Source organism: Triticum urartu, chromosome 2 (genome assembly GCF_003073215.2).
Source record: "Triticum urartu cultivar G1812 chromosome 2, Tu2.1, whole genome shotgun sequence".
NCBI classification, from domain to species: domain Eukaryota; kingdom Viridiplantae; phylum Streptophyta; class Magnoliopsida; order Poales; family Poaceae; genus Triticum; species Triticum urartu.
In genome coordinates, this window is record NC_053023.1 from 469,605,232 (window position 1) to 469,611,838 (window position 6,607).

The window sequence follows — 6,607 nt, forward strand, 5'->3', positions numbered from 1 at the left end:
GATCAAGACATTCCATTCCTACCATATGAATCTTGATCTCTAGCCTTCCCAAGTTGCTTTCCACTCAAACCCTCTTTCCACCAAATCCAAATCCTATGAGAGAGAGTTGAGTGTTGGGGAGACTATCATTTGAAGCACAAGAGCAAGGAGTTCATTACCGACACACCATTTGTTACTTCTTGGAGAGTGGTCTCTCCTAGATTGGCTAGGTGTCACTTGGGAGCCTCCGACAAGATTGTGGAGTTGAACCAAGGAGTTTGTAAGGGCAAGGAGATCGCCTACTTCGTGAAGATCTACCGCTAGTGAGGCAAGTCCTGTGTGGGCGATGGCCATGGTGGGATAGACAAGGTTTCTTCTTCATGGACCCTTTGTGGGTGGTTCCTTCTTCGTGGACCCTTCGTGGGTGGAGCCCTATGTGGACTCGCGCAACCGTTGCCCTTGGGTGGAGCCCTGTGTGGACTCGCGCAACCGTTACCCTTTGTGGGTTGAAGTCTCCATCAACGTGGATGTAGGATAGCACCACCTATCCGAACCACGGGAAAAACATCTGTGTCTCCAATAGCTTTTGAATTCTCCAAACCCTTCCCTTTACATTCTCGCAAGTTGCATGCTTTACTTTCCACTGCCTATACACTCTTTGCATGCTTGCTTGAATTATGTGATGATTGCTTGACTTGTCCTAAATTAGCTAAAATCTGCCAAGAACTAAAATTGGGAAAAGGTTAAGTTTTTATTTGGTCAAGTAGTCTAATCACCCCCCTCTAGACATACTTTCGATCCTACAAGTGGTATCAGAGCTTTGGTCTCCATTTGCTTGATCTCCATAGCTTTTGGTGGTCATAGCCTTGGTTTCACAACCTAGGAGAGTATGGCGTCTAGCGAGGGAAATTATCACCGTAGAGGTCCTTACTTTGATGGTACTAATTTTGCTAGTTGGAAGCATAAAATGAAAATGCATATTCTCGGACATAACCCCGACGTTTGGGCTATTGTGTGTGTTGGTTTGCAAGGTGACTTCTTTGATGGGAGAGAACCGAACCGTGAAGCTACCGCGGATGAGTTGAAGATGTTGCAATACAATGCTCAAGCTTGTGATATTCTCTTCAACGGATTGTGCCCCGAAGAATTCAACAAAATCAGCCGCCTTGAGAATGCAAAGGAAATTTGGGACACATTGATTGGTATGCACGAAGGTACCGACTCTGTCAAGGAATCCAAATTGGATGTGCTTTAAAGCCAACTTGACAAGTTCAAGATGAAGGATGGTGAAGGTGTCGCCGAAATGTACTCTAGGCTTGCTCTCATCACAAATTAGATTGCCGGCTTAGGAAGTGAAGAGATGACCGATAGATTCATCATCAAGAAGATTCTAAGAGCCTTGGATGGAAAATATGATACCGTGTGCACATTGATCCAAATGATGCCCAATTACAAAGATATCAAGCCAACGGAAGTGATTGGAAGAATTGTTGCTCATGAGATGTCACTTAAGGATAAAGAGGAACTTCACAACAAATCAAGTGGTGCCTATAAAGCCTCATGTGAAGCCCCTACATCATCAAGTGAGAAACAAGACTTCAATGAAGAATTGAGCTTAATGGTGAAGAACTTCAACAAGTTCTACAAGAGTAGAAGCAAAGATAGAAGCTTCAAGTCAAGGTCCTACAATGACAAAATATCTTCTAGTCGAGAGAGAAACTGCTACAATTGTGGAAGACCCGGACACTATTCCAATGAGTGTATGGCTCCCTACAAGAGAAGAGAAGATTCTCCAAAAAGAAGAAGCAAAGAATCACCACCAAGAGAGAGAAGGAGTAGAGATGATCGTTATGAACGAAGATACTCACGGAGAAGCAAGGATTCAGAAAGGAAGGAAAAAACATCAAGGAGATACACAAGACGAAGACATCAAGCTCATGTTGGTGAATGGGTATCCGGCTCCGACTCCGACAGCCACTCCGAGAGAAGTTATTACTCTGGCTCCGAAGATACTCAAGATGAAGGTGTTGCCGGTCTAGCACTTGTGTCAACCAACTCCTACGACATATTTGACTCACCAAATGAGGGAATTGGAAGATGCTTCATGGCCAAAGGTCCTAAGGTAATACACCCCGAGTATGTTGATTTCAATAGTGATGAAGATGACTTGTTAGGTGATGATTTTCTTGGTGACAACTCTAGTGATGATGAAATGTCATTTAAACATGCTAATCAAGATAAAACGAATGACAATGATAAGGAGAAGATTGAGGCTCAAACTAAAGAACTAAAAACTCTTAAGTTAGCTCATGACACTATCTTCGAAGATCATCGAGAACTTTTAAGAGCTCATGAGAAATTACGCTTTGAAAAGCTCAATCTTGAGCAAAAGCATGAGTTCTTAAAAGCAATCAATGATGATCTCCGCAAGAAAAGTTCTTCTTACATTGCCAAGCGTTTACTCTTATCCACTTACATGCCTCAAGTCAAGTCTAACAAGAAAGATTCTTCCTCTAGTAGTAACAATGATCATGCTAAATCCAATATTGTTGCTTCTAGTAGTTCTCTTGATTCCACTAATGATTCTCTTAGACAAGTTACACTTGAGCAATAAAATAGCTTATTGAAGGGAATTATAGAGAAAGGAGTGTACAAAAGCCTTGCCGGGAGTAAGCAATTCGAGGAAATTGTGCGCAAGCAAGGAATGCACCGGAAGAATCAAGGTGTTGGTTTTGAACGAAAGTTCAATGCCAATGGAGTTGAGTGGGAAGAAGATCAATACCCCAAGACAAAGTTTGTCCCTCAACAATAGAAGTATACTTCTTTCAAGGGGACACAAGCTCAAGATGATCTTCCACCACAAGACTACGAGCAAAAAGGCAAGGACAAGCTTCAAGAGGAAATTGATGCATTTGAAGAAGCTCCTAAGACCTTAGTCAAGTGGATTCCCAAGACTACTTCAAGTTCCACTTCATCAAGTACGACTACAACTCCAAGGATTCCAATCAAGATGGTGTGGATCCAAAAGAAGAAGAACTAGAGAGTTCTTGAGGGTGACTCCGCCAACATACTTCACTCTTATCATTTTGGCAAGAACAAGTGCAATCAACTTCCACATCTTGCACTAGTTCAAGGAGTCACAAACCCTCTTGATGGTAAGACAAGGGACAAGGTAACCTAAAAGTTTTCATGGACATCATCTTTTGTGTACATCACTCTATGTCTATGGATATCCTTGCTTATTCCTTGTGGGACTAACCCATGTAGGTATTGAAAGTGTAATTCACTCAAATGGATAGCTCCAAGAGATCTACATCAACATTGAGCATCCACATCTTCAATATCTACATGAAGTCATCATCGACAAAACCCAAGGTTAGTTCATCCCTCTTAGGGGGGATATACATCTAGGGGGAGCTTTACTCTAAGACTTGAGCTAAAGCAGCTCTAAAGATGTGAACACAACAATGCTTTATGTAAAAGTGGTAACCCCACTTGGGCTTAAACGATGAGTATGACCTATGATCAAGTGTCCTCACTTGACTCCTAAGTCAATATACTCGTATATAGATGACCTAGTCATCGCAAATTGCTTGATAGATGCTAGTATTGGTTGTGCATGACTTGTCACATATTTCATTTGCCATCTTATTGTGTGAGCATGCTGGATTGCATATTTTACTCATTCGAGGACATCCACTTGTTGTTTTGGTTGTTTGGCTTTATCTTCTTTTGCCAAGTGGATGGACAAGAATGCCTAAGAACCTCCTCTAGCTATCTATGCTTTTCTCGTCTCAAACTCTATTCGTGCTGCATCACAAAATTTGATCAAGTCAGATTCGAACCACTCTGTGTGAGGAGCGCTCGGAGTCCCCGATTCGTCATAGACTTAAACTTCCAAAACATCTTTATGATTCTCGGTCTGACCGATACTCCACTTTCGGTCCTACCGAGATCATTAAGTTGATCTAGGTTTTCGATCTTGGTGCAACCGATTTGAACTTTTCGGTCACACCGAGTTTCAGTAACTGCACATAGTTATGAATCTCGGTGCCACCGAGTCGTTCCACTCGGTCACACTGACAGGGTCGGGCTATATATAGTCACGGGCAAAATTTGGAAATTTCTCCGAACCCCTTCGCCCGCGCGATAGCCTGCTCTGCCCTCGAGGTCTCCGGATCGTCTTCTCGCCGCCAGCAGCCTCCAGTCGTTGGTCTCCGTCGCCGTCAACGGGAATTCTGCCCCGCCGTTGCCGCCGTAGCAAGTCCCCGCCGAACTAGGGTATGGACTTGATCTTTGTGCTATTCCTCAATCTGATTCCTAGCACATTGTGATCATATTGATTCTTGCCATGATTGAGAAACTTCTATCCAGTCAAAACGCCCGTAGATTAGGTTTGATTCGAAAATTCTAGGTTTAGGTTTCCGCCGAAACCATCTCAGACCCACCGAGTTGAAAAACTCGGTCCCACCAATTTGGCTTATGCCATTGCACAAGTGAGACTCGGTCTGACCGAGAATTACTTATCGGTGTGACCGATTTTTGAACGCAGTGAAACCCTAGCAGTCTCGGTGCCACCGAACTGTGACTCGGTCCTACCGAGTTCACTAGTTTAGGTTCCAAAACTGCTTCGGTATCACCGAGTTTGAAAATCGGTAGATCCGAGATGATTTCAGTGGGAAACTAAAACTAACTTTTTGGATCATTCTTTTGCAAAAATCTCTGCATTTTGTGATGCTCATCCACTCTATCTCTTCTATAATCTATTCACAGGGTCAGCAGTCAGTTTGCAGCATGTCTGATCAAAGTGATAGCCAAAATATGTCAGAGCAGCAAGTGGTGATGAGTGAGGGCACTAGTCCCTCCAGTTCATCTGATGAAGGCAGCAGGAGCACTCCTAGCAATTTGCCAAAGGCTGCCACGAGACAAAGGAAGAAAAGGACTTCAGATTCCGAAGATGAGGACTATGTGGCAGAGGAAGAGGCCACTTCCAAGAGAATTGGGCCAGGTGTGAAAATCAAAAGGCCAGCAGGCAGGCAGCCCATGTCAAAGGCTAGAGCCTCAACTGAGAAGCCCACTCCCCAAGAGCCAGTTGCAGCTGAGGGCAAGAAAAGGAAGGAGAGGGTGAAGAAGACCGTGGCTAGAGTGCTTGGCAAAGCTTCCATCATGGAAGAGGAAGAGGAAGAAGAGGCAGCTGCACCAGCGCCCAAGGCACCCAAGCTAATGGGTGATGCCATAAGGTCAGGGGCTACTGCATCTAAGCCCAAAGCTGCCTCCAAGCCAAAACCAAAGAGGAATACAAGGAGCATTCCTGCAGCTGAAAAGAACAAGGCCCCAGTGCCTGAGACTGTTGCTGAAGAAGAAGAAGAAATTGTCCTAAGGAAGCTAAAGCCCAAGATCCCAGACCACAACGATGCTCATCCTGTGGCTGAGGACATGAAGCTCAGGAGAGATTCAGGGCTAAGGAAATGGAGAGAAGCAGACCCATATGCTTCAAGAAGAAGGACTGCCGTGGACTACAGGTTTCACACCAAGGAGCAGCAGGATTTCTATGAGACTGTTTTGCTAGATAAGAAGCCAATTGTCTGTGACATGAGATGGGTTGACTGGACCTACATGAGGGAGAAGGAGGAGCACTACCTAGGAGTATATGACAGCTTTCATGCTTGTGGAGTAGCTGACTTTGTTGGGCAGAAGCTCACAAAGTGGAATGAGGAGCTTATCATGTAGTTCTACTCCACAGCTCACTTTTATCCAGATGGGAGGATCACATGGATGTCTGAGGGTACAAGGTACCAATCCATAGTGGCTGAGTGGGCACAGATCATAAATGCCCCAGAGGAGCAAGATGATGACTTGGATATCTATGCCAAGAAGAAGATGGACCATAACTCCATGTCCAATATGTACAAGGAAATTCCCAATGAAGCACTTGATACCTTCAAGTTTGGCTCTGTGCATTACCTTCTGTCAGGGCTCCCGACGATCAATTGGATACTAAGGCACACCTTATTGCCTAAGTCTGGAGATCACAAGATGATCAGAGGCCATGCTATCAACTTGCTACATGTGTTTGATGTGCCTCAGAAGTTTAAGGTGATGAGCCTCATAGTGGAAACTATCAAGAGGACTGCAGCAGATCAGAAGAGGAGCTGCGGATATGCCCCTCAGATTCAGGAGCTCATCAACTCCAAGATGGGCACGGGCATATATCTATTGGACAAGGAACACCTGCCCATCCATCCAGATTTCGAGGACAATGAAGTTTTCATGACTGAGAACGAGCCATCATCTGCCCAAGCATTTGCAAAGAAGGAGAAGGCGAGGAAGGAGAAAGCTGCCAAGATGCCTACCCAAGAGGAGGCATCTGAATACTTCTTGAAGACTAAACAAGAGCAGCTTGGTTACTTGATTGCATCCACGCTGAGGATTGAGCAAAGTCTGGCCACTCTCACTAAGAATCAGCAGAGCCTAGAGAGGATCATGGAACAGAAGTTCTATGACTTGGATGTCAAGGTAACGGAAGTTCAGTCTGCAGTGGAGCAGCTCCAGGAGGACATGCAGGAGAGGAGAGGCAGGACTACCACTCATACCTTTGCCAGAGTGCCACGAGGCCCGAGGTCATCTG